Here is a 10,822-nt window from a genome sequence, read left to right as displayed (position 1 = left end):
TGGGTTGTGAGTCATCTATTTCTTGTTCGGAAGGCTGTGAGGAAGATATAGATCCTAATATTGCATATGGGATGAATGTGCTTGAAGAAAGTCCACAATACTACATGGAGGACTATTGGGGACAAGTCAAACTTGTCTATCAAGTAGCTGCTCTTGCTGCAAGAGGCCAAAATATCAATTACACTGCTAAGAGACCACTTCTTCAATGCTATGAGTGTGGAGGTCCACATCGTGTAGCCGAGTGTCCTATTAGGCTACAAAAGAATGCCACACTAATGCAAACCAATCAAGTGAGCATGTCTACAATGCCGATACTCATGTGTAATCAATGTGGCATAGATCATTTGATTTCCCAATGTCCAAATAAAACAAATGCACCGAAGATCACACCATTAAACTTGATTGAGGTTACCGAGGAGCCATCACAAAGTTCACATGTGGTACCAGTAAACGTACTCACACGATCGATGCGCCAAAAACAAAATTATATTCTTGAGGAAAGAGACACGGCATCAATTGCCCAATCTCAAATAAAGAACAAAACACGAAGGAAGAGATCGCAAAAAGCAGTGAAGTCAGACCCCAATTCACAGACCAACATAGGGACTGGTGACGACCTCGTATATATGAATGACGTTGAAGAGGATTGTGATTCAGGTGAAACCATGGAGATCAAAACGACCACTAAGATAGAAACCAACAAGGAAGATCTTCATGAGCCACAATGGCCAGGATCCAAGAAGAAGATAGGAACTTATCCAAATCCTACAGAGGAGATTGAGCGAGTCAAGGAATTAAGGAGTTTGGTAGAAGATACCCAAAGGGATCTAGAACCAACACCTAGGCAGATCCAGTTTACAGACACCGTGTTTCCTATGCAACAACAACCTCACCAAGTCCATAGACCGTTAGCCATACCTATTCTCATCCAAGAAGAAAGTGACTTAAAGTCATGGGAAAGTGGGCGTACTCACTTCTTGATGGAAAGAATGTTTACAGAGGGACTACCTGATCCTATCGAAGAAATGGAGATCCCATCTTCCCCACGTCAAGGGACTAAAGTCCAAAAAGTGTCGTTAAACATTGCCAAATTGATGGATTTCATGTCTTTAGAAGTTAGAACCACCATCATGTCCAAACTATATAAAGACCCTGAGCTAGTCTCAGCTCTTTGAGCCTTTCTCAATGAAGAACTAAAGTTTGGGCTACCATAATTTGCACAGATGGATGGAGCTGGGGAGATACCAATAGAGGAGAAACACTTAGATCCACAACCCAACGTAGATGAGAACCTTGTTATAGAAATACATGTTAACAAGTTGGGACAATACTTTGAGGGTGATGAATCCAATGCGACCATACCAATCACTACTAAGGGATTAACTGTGAAGGGAATCCTTGATGGTGGAACTGGGGTTAGCATTGTGACTAAAAATTGCTGAGAAACTATGGGAAGACCTCACCTTGCGACCACAACCATAGTAGTGAAGATGGCCAATGGGTCTATTGTTAAACCTATTGGGATGCTAGAAGATCTCAAGATCAAGGTCTTTGGACATAAAATAAGGATTACCTTCATTGTTATGAATTTCTCCAAACACACTATGGCATCGGAGATGATCTTAGGACATCCTTTCATGAGGGAATCAAAAATGGTACATGACTGGTCTAAAAACCATGTCTACTTGTAGTTCCAAGATTCTGTCATCCGCTTTGATCTTGTGACTGGTTGAGCACATCCTCTAGGAAACAGGTTTATAATTGATCATAGATCTGACACCACAGTTCACTCGGCCCCATTGCAGTATTGTTACACGTGTAAAGCGGGCACTGATGTTGAGAAAGATCCTCCTTATATGGATGTACTACCTAGGATGACTGAGTCAGACAATGTGGATTGGGTCCACCTAGCAGCAACCATAGACACTTGGGGAAATAGGGGGACGACTTGGGTAACACCTAAGGGGGATGAAATGCCACCACTCGTACCCTTAAACATGCCAGAAGCAATGCATATAGCTTTTGATGACCTACAAGATGAAAGTTTGACTGGCATTGGAACCAGTAGCGCCTCACAAGACTATAGCCCACACGATTTGGGGTCAGAATCATCAATTGAAATTGACTCTGAGGACGAAGAATCTGAGTTAAATCTTAGTGCAAATGTGGGGACAAACCATTCAGGGCCCAGTGGTACCCCAAATGACAATCTATCCAAGGGAGCAGAAGACACAAGAAGCAATTCATCTAGTGACTCTTCACTAGAGATCTGTTGTAATGAAAAATTAGACAAGAAGAGTAAGAGATATAAGAGGCAAATATATCGAGAAAATGTGCATGCTAGAATAAATGCAAAGAAATCTACCGCAGAATGGCTTAATTATATAGGGGCATGTGATGCTCATCGGAAGTTGGTAGATAACTGGGGTGAATACCTTCAAAGTGTTATATGGTGTAGTCCACAACCCATTGACATCGCACAACTAGAGGCTACAGAGAAGCCAAAGTTGAGCCGTACTATAAGGAGACGAAAAAATTGAGAGTTAGCTCAACAACAAAAGGAATTGAAAGTGAAATCACAGTCCACAGAACAATAGGACCCCACAGACTTACACCCTGCACCTGAACATTTCAAATCTTACACCACAGAGGAACATAAAGTCGTGTATACAAAGGCTCAAAGAAAACCTATTGATGGGAGCAATGGAGTCTATGAGGGTCCAGCGATAGTTAAGGAAATAGAGTTAGCCGACCGAGGAGAAGATTCCAAACGTGTTTTCATTGCCCAAGATCTCACAGAGACTGAGGAGTGTGCACTTAAAGAACTTCTCAAGGAATTCAGGAATATATTTGCCTGGACATATCATGATATGAAAGGTGTTCCACCTTCCGTGGTGCAACACACAATTCCCATGAATAGCATGGCTAAACGAGTTCAGCAACGACCCAATCCAATGAATCCTAAATATGCAAAAATCGTTCAAGAAGAGATTGAAAAGCTTGTGGAATTCAGATTCATATACCCTATTGAGCACTCAAAATGGGTGTCTCCAATAGTGATTGTGCCCAAAAAAAAATGGGAAACTCAGAGTGTGCGTGGATCTCAAGAAGGTCAATGCCTCCACTAGGAGGGACCATTACCCCTTTCCATATTCAGAACATATTCTTGAAAGATTTGCAGGGAAGGAAGCTTATAGCTTTTTAGATGGGTACTCTAACTACAACCAAATCACAATTGCGCTGGAGGACCAAGCTAAAACAACCTTTATAACCGAATTTGGAGTGTTCACATTTTTTGTCATGGCTTTTGGCTTAACCAATGCCCCTGCTACCTTTCAAAGATTAATAAACACTGCTTTTAGAGAATATTTGAGAGAGTTTTGTGAAGCTTTCTTAGATGACCTTTGTGTTTATTCCTCTTGGAAAGAACATCTATCATGCTTACAAAAAGTGTTTGAGAAGTGTAGATTGTATCACATCTCCTTAACACTAGGTTGGTAACCTAACAAGACATAAAAGTGTCCTTTCAGGGTTTTGAAAAAAACCTCCAAAACCATAGTAGATCCACTCATTTTGTAAAATCCTTTCATGAGGTTATAGTTCAAGGCCTACTACACATGGAAAAAATAAGAAACTTGTAAAATTTCTCATCTTTTGGTCACACCAAGCCTCCAAAGTTGATGGACCAGTACATTTTCATCAAAACAATCATTTCTTACGTTTTGTTGCATAAAAATAAGATTAGGGATTTTTGTAGGACTTGAGATAAATTCCCTAGTTAACTTCAATGGGTTGGTGATCAGAACATATGATTGCTTCTCACTCACTATTTTTTGTTTTGCCAAAAGAAATAGGTACAAAAAAGTTGAATTTTTACCATTTTGCAAACCTATCATCAAAGTTTCTATAGCCACGCTCAATACAAATAATTTATTCATGTTTTCTTAGTTCCCTATTGTCCTTTAGGTTCATAAGGAGCCATGGAGCATTCAAAAGAATAATACATCTCTTACCAAGGGGAATCTTAGGGACAAAGATGAAGTGCTAAATACAGCAAACATGAAAAAACTGGGTTCAACATTTTGAGTTGTAGAATCCCATGGAAACTATTCAATATCTAGCCAAATTTGATCCTTATGACTAGATATGGTTACTACCTACAAAATGCATGTAGTTGTCACAAGAAAATAACAATATTGAAAAAGCTATACTTGATATACTAGAATGTTTCATTTTCTTTTATAATTGAAAAAATCAACCATCGTTGTCTACTATGAAAAATAGGGTATTAGGTGCCCCAAAACTCAAGGAATATTAGCTTTATGTTACAATATGCGACATAGAAAATCAAAACTGCATTTGGATCTCATGAAAGCCACCAAAAAAATCATAGAAGAGCTAAAGTTGGCTAAAAAAGAGGATTTGACAATTTTTGTAATTTGGTCATAACTTACAACTTTAACATTTATTTCTCCCTAGAAGCATCAGGACATGTTGAGGACTACTAAAGATAGTTCTCTAGCATTATAGACCTCACAACATGAATTCTAGAGTGGTATAGTTGCAAAAAGTTGAAAAAAACCAAAAACAGGACCCGTTTTTTCACACAGTTTAGGTTGTGAAATGTTGTGCAAGGACAAGGTTAAAGATGGAATTGATATTCCAAAAAAATATAGATTTTTTTTCAGCTTGTAAGACACCTTTCTAGACAGATAGCACCTCAAAATCTATTTTGAAACTCTTGACATAATTCAAGAAAAATGGTCACTTACCAGGACATAAAAGTGTCCCATTACCAACCTAGTGTTAAACCCTTTCAAATGCCAATTTTGGGTTAAACATGGAGTCATTTTAGGGCATATAGTGTCCAGAAATGGGATTTCCACATATGAGAGCAAAATTAAAGCCATTGCTGAATTGCCACCACCTACAAACTATAAAGGAGTTCAAAGGTTCATGGGCCATGTTGGTTATTACGGACGGTTTATTTTAAACTTTGCCAAGATAGCTCGTCCTTTGTACAAGCTTCTTATTGAGTTCCAATGGCCTGCAGAGTGTGACCATGCTTATGAGTCATTGAGAAAGACCTTGACTAGCGCTCCTATTCTATGAGTGCCCGATTGGAATGTAATTTTCCATGTGCATATTGATGCATCAAACTTTGCTATTGGGTGTGTTCTAGCTCAACCAGGAGAACATAAACCGGACTACCCCATTAGATTTGCAAGTCGTCAATTGAATGATGCGGAGAGAAACTACACCACTACAGAGTGAGAAGGTTTAGGTATGATTTATGCAGTGAAGAAATTTCGCTACTACCTTCTGGCCAACAAGTTTATTTTCTATGTTGATCATCAAGCCTTGTTGTATCTAGTAAATAAACCTTGTTCCACGAGAAGAATTACACGATGGTTTTTAATTCTCCTTGAGTTTGATTTTACCGTTGTGGTGAGACTTGGTAAAAGACATGTCATGGCGGATCATTTGTCTCGTATACCCAATGGTGAAGCCCCTACTGGAGTCAATGATGAGTTGCCCGATACTTCTCTATTCTTAGTCGAAACCATACTTGAATGGAGTGAGAAGATTGTGAACTTTCTAGTTAATGGTTTTCCACCCAAAGAGCCTCGTAAAGACATAGCTAGAAAACTGTTAAAATGATGTGAACCTTACTCTCTCATTGCAGCAACTCTCTACAAGCTAGGAAAGGATGATATTCTTAGACGTTGTGCCCGTGAGGATGAGTATTTATACATACTGCAAGAAGCCCACATGGGTATAGCCAGAGGACATTTCTCAGGGGAACTAACAGCTAGAAAGGTGTTGCAATCAGGCTATTGGTGGCCTACCTTATTCAAGGATGCATCACTTTTTGCAAAAGGATCACAAAACGAAAGGATAAGATACCCTTACATCCTATTAAAGTGACTCAACCATTTGAAAAATGGGGTTTGGACTTTGTAGGCCCAATTAGTCTAGCAGCTCGTAGCATTCAATCTTGATATATTGTCATTGCCACTGACTATGTGACAAAGTGGGTGGAAGCCAAGCCGACACGTAATGCCAATGCAAGGTCAACTGCCAAGTTTCTCTTTGAGAACATTATCACAAGATTTGGTTGTTCCTTTGATATTGTGAGTGACAATGGTACTCATTTTATAAATGGAGTAATAAAAGAACTCACTACCAACTTTATGATAGCTCACCATAAGTCCACACCTTATTATCCACAAGCAAATGGTCAAGCTGAGAGCACCAACAAGACCTTAATCTCTATCTTAACCAAAATGGTGGAAGCTCATCGCACAGATTGGGATTTAAAGCTTACATCAGCTCTATGGGCTTATCGTACTGCGTACAAAGTTGCCATTAATTGCACACCGTTTAAGATGGTGTATGGCCAAGAAGCGGTTATGCCATGGGAGTTTGTCGTTCTTAGTCTTCGAGTATCTTTTCAAGAAGGTTGGGATGGTAACCCCTTAGTTGAGTGATTATATATCCTTGAAAGGCTAGATGAAGAGAGGCAATTAGCTGTGCAAAATGCACTTGTGGAGAAAGATAGGAGGAAGAAATGGTTTGACCATCATCTAAAGAACAAAGATATCAATGTTGGTGATAAAGTCCTTATGTATGGAGTACGTAACAAAAAGAAAAAGTTGAAATATGCGGGAAAAGAACCATTTAGATTATGTGAGATCTCCCCACAAGGAACCATTCGTGTGGAGACTCTTGATGGAGTTGAAACCATTGGATTCCTCAATGGGAGCAAATTTAAAAGATACTATGATCCTTTAAGCCAAGAGGAGCTACATGCCATCCATACAAAAAAGGCATCCAAGGCACAAACAGAATTGAAGAAGATACAAGCTCAAGCTGAGGCTAAGGAGCAACAACAATGCATAAGAAGAAAACGAGAGGCTAACCTTGGAGTCACACATGCATTCCATGTTGAAATCGATGAGGATTGGTTGGACTGTGACACACCTCTACGATACCCTATTGAGCTAAACAGCACCTATGGAAAAGCGCTATATAACGCCTTAGTGGACACGGGTGCTAAATATAATATGCTATCATATGGGGTGTGGTGTCAGTTAGGGAAGCCACCTCTATCTGAGAGTATTATCCAAGTCAAGGGTGTCAACAAGAAAAAACTGCGGTTTTTGGAATCTGGCACACTTATGTCAGTTATGACAATGGGGTTGTATCTCAAGACTTTTTGGTCATGCCTGTTGCAACTATGGAGGGTAATATAAACCTAGGACGGATGTGGATGATAGCCACCAAATGCACTATTGATTGGGGGATAGGGGATGTCACAACAGAGAAACCAACTCTTAGCCCTGCCACTCAAGCCATAGTCCCTGAGATATTGCCTCTTAAGGAAATAAAACTCAAAACATTGCATGTCAAAGAGGTTGAACCATATGTCCCCATAGCCCAACTCTCTAGAGCTTCAACTAATGTAGTTGAAATAAAGCTTGAGACACACAAGACCCATCCCAATATAACAAAGAAAACATACAAGTGGGTCCTTAAAGCTTCTTTAGCGACCATAGCCAGTGCTAAAAGACAGGAGCCTGTAAGAGACGTCCTATTCGCCCCAAGAAATATAAAGAAAAGTTGCGTTGGATTCCTAAAAAACTATTGGAAGCCCAAGGCTACTATAAAGGAAATGATCAAATCTCGGTGCCAAAACGTAAATTGTGCTCTTACTTGTCACCGGCCCATGTGAGCTCAATCGTGTGGCTCCAAAACAAATTGAAGATCGTGGAAAGGAAAGAATTCACGGAATGCTACACACCTGCTCCAGAGTTAGTTTGGGTAATGAAGAAAGAACGATTTGTTCCACCTAGCTCACAAATAGGGAAATCAAATGAAGCTTCTTGCTCTTCATGTAATTCCTATATGGAAATAGAAGCTTCGACACAACATCCACCTACCATTGTGCATATCCATACAAGCAAGAAAGAGTTTGCACCTCCCTTTGTAAGTTCACAACCTATAACAACATTGCAAATAAAATCATGGGAGAGTACCTTACCACCCTTGCAACTAGATGAAACGCATAGGGTGGTCGAAAACTATTGGTTAAAGCCTTCACCCATAACAACTTGGAACAATTGGTTTCAAAAGGTGACAACATCATTCCAAAAGGTATGATCTACCCAAGGAAGGGGGGAGTGTTTGCTGACATCCATCATTCACTTGTTTCCCTCTCGACCTTCCTCCCTGACATCTCAATCTCCAATCTTAAGGAATGTATATATAAAGCCTTATACTCACAAAAACAAGATAAAAAATTAAAAGAGAAAGAGCCATAACACAAAATCATAAAAACACATTATGCACAAGGACACGACCCTTGTGATATTTGCACTCTAACCATCATCTATTTGTGTGTACAGATATGGCTGGTACACTAGAGTCATCCACTCCTGCCTTGGGTGAGAGGTACCCTCGGTACTTTTCACAAATGTTTCACATGGTCTTTCCGGTGCTTGCCTATAAATGGGATTTGGTAGGTATGCTAGCATGTGAGAGGAATTTGAAGGAGTTAGAATGGCCGATCCGTCTCTTGACCATGGCTGTGATCCATACTTAGTAGAGAGTGTATCTCCCATTGCACAAGCCTATCCTTTTGACCAAGATGACTATAGGTGTCTAGTGACCTCTTTTAGCAAGATTAATTAACCTAAACCATGTGTTTTAATACTCGGAAGGTTTAGGTGCATCATATTAGGTCTAATCTTTAATGGTAACCTTGGGATTAGGGTTAAGTATTAATGGTAGTTATGCATCATTAAGCTAAGCTTCAAAGGTAGATTTGCACTCTGAAGCTAAGCTTTAATGGTAATTTTGCACTTAGGTGTAAGCTTTAGTGACTACCTTGTATTTTAGGTTTAAGCTTTAATGGTAGCCTTGGAATTAGGGTTTAAGTATTAATGGTAGTTATGCATCATTAAGTTAATCTTTCAAAGGTAGATTTGCACTCTTAAGCTAAGATTTAATGGTAATTTTGTCCTTAGGTGTAAGTTTTAGTGACTACCTTGTATTTTAGGTTTAGGCTTTAATGGTAACCTTGGAATTAGGGTTAAGTATTAATGGTAGTTATGCATCATTAAGTTAAGCTTCAAAGGTAGATTTTCACTCTTAAGCTAAGCTTTAATTGTAATTTTTCACTTAGGTGTAAGTTTTAGTGACTACTTTGTATTTTAGGTTTAAGCTTTAATGGTAACCTTAGAATTAGGGTTAAGTATTAATGGTAGTTATGCACCATTAAGTTAAGCTTTCAAGGGTATATTTGCACTCTTAAGCTAAGGTTTAATGGTAACTTTGCACTTAGGTGTAAGCTTTAGTGACTACCTTGTATTTTAGGTTTAAGCTTTAATGGTAACCTTGGAATTAGAGTTAAGTATTAATGGTAGTTATGCATTATTAAGTTAAGCTTCAAAGGTAGATTTGCACTCTTAAGCTAAGATTTAATGGTAACTTTGCACTTAGGTGTAAGCTTTAGTGACTACTTTGTATTTTAGGTTTAAGCTTTAATGGTAACCTCACAATTAGGGTTAAGTGCTAAGAGTATCTATGCATCATTAAGTTAAGCTTCAAAGGTAGATTTGCATCCTTAAGCTAAGTTTTGATGGTAACTTTGCACTTAGGAAAAGCTTTGAAAGACAAGCTTGCAATTTAGGGTTTAGCTTCCATGGTGACCTTGTGTGTGATTAGGGTTAAGCTTCCATGGTGACCTTGTGTGATTAGGGTTAAGCTTCCATGGTGACCTTGTGTGATTAGGGTTAAGCTTCCATGGAAACCTTGTTTCATTAAAGAGAGAAAGGTTTAGTCTCATTATGGTAATCAAGCTTAGGGTTTGCATGTCTCTTTATGGTAGGAAGAATGTATGGTTATAATCCTCTCTTCCAAGCTTTAATGGAAAGCTCTAGATTCTCATTTTATCCCCAAAGCAAGCTTTAATGGAAAGCTCGAAGACTCATAAATTATAGAACGACCTTCTAACTTCCTAAATGGAAAGCTAGGCACAATAAGAAAAGAGTAGTTGTCTAAGCTCGATAGAACTAGTTCAATTTTTGGTATTGAAGAGTATTTCTAAAGTTGTCAATTTTCAGGTTTGTTTGCAAATACGGGATGGGGGAGATAGGGGATAACTTCGCAGATTGATCTTCGTGTTGTTTGAACCGAAAACTCTACAAGCTTCCATGGAGATGTCCCATGGATGGCAAAGGATTGCAAAAACCTGGGAATCGTATAAAACGAGGATTGAACTTCAAACGTTGGCATTTCTGAAGAGACATTAACCATCAAATGCATATGGCAACAAAAAAACTCGCTTGTATTTTCTAGATAAACTTGGCTGGTAGATAATTAATGAAAGTAGGAATTAAGGTTGATAAATGAATGAACCTAGAAATTACCAAGTAGGAGTTAAAAAGGAACCTTGAGAGGTGATAGGGATAGCCCATTGCAAAACATAGATTTAACTAGGAGTTTTAAAGATTTTTTGGAAATGACCGGAAACCAAGATGGATCTTCTTGGGGGCAATTTGATTGAAAGGCCGGTCCATTGAGAGGATTCTCTTGGGGAACTTGACGGAGATTAGCTCTTTTCGGATAGGGCTACGTAACCAGCAAGTTTGTTAAACCTAGGTCATTCATGCCCGAGGGATAAGGGATGAATGGGTTTGTTTTATTTTTTCCCGGCCAGGTGAAGTACCCACGGTTTCTTATTGGAAAACAACCATAATCTGGGTATGGCATGATGCCAATAGTTTGGATGAGAAGGTCACACTCAAGGAGGATGATG

This window comes from Adiantum capillus-veneris, chromosome 25 (assembly GCF_014529385.1).
Source record: "Adiantum capillus-veneris isolate H3 chromosome 25, ASM1452938v2, whole genome shotgun sequence".
Lineage (NCBI taxonomy): Eukaryota > Viridiplantae > Streptophyta > Polypodiopsida > Polypodiales > Pteridaceae > Adiantum > Adiantum capillus-veneris.
The sequence above is the reverse complement of the archived record's forward strand: the minus strand, read 5'-3'. Positions refer to the sequence as shown.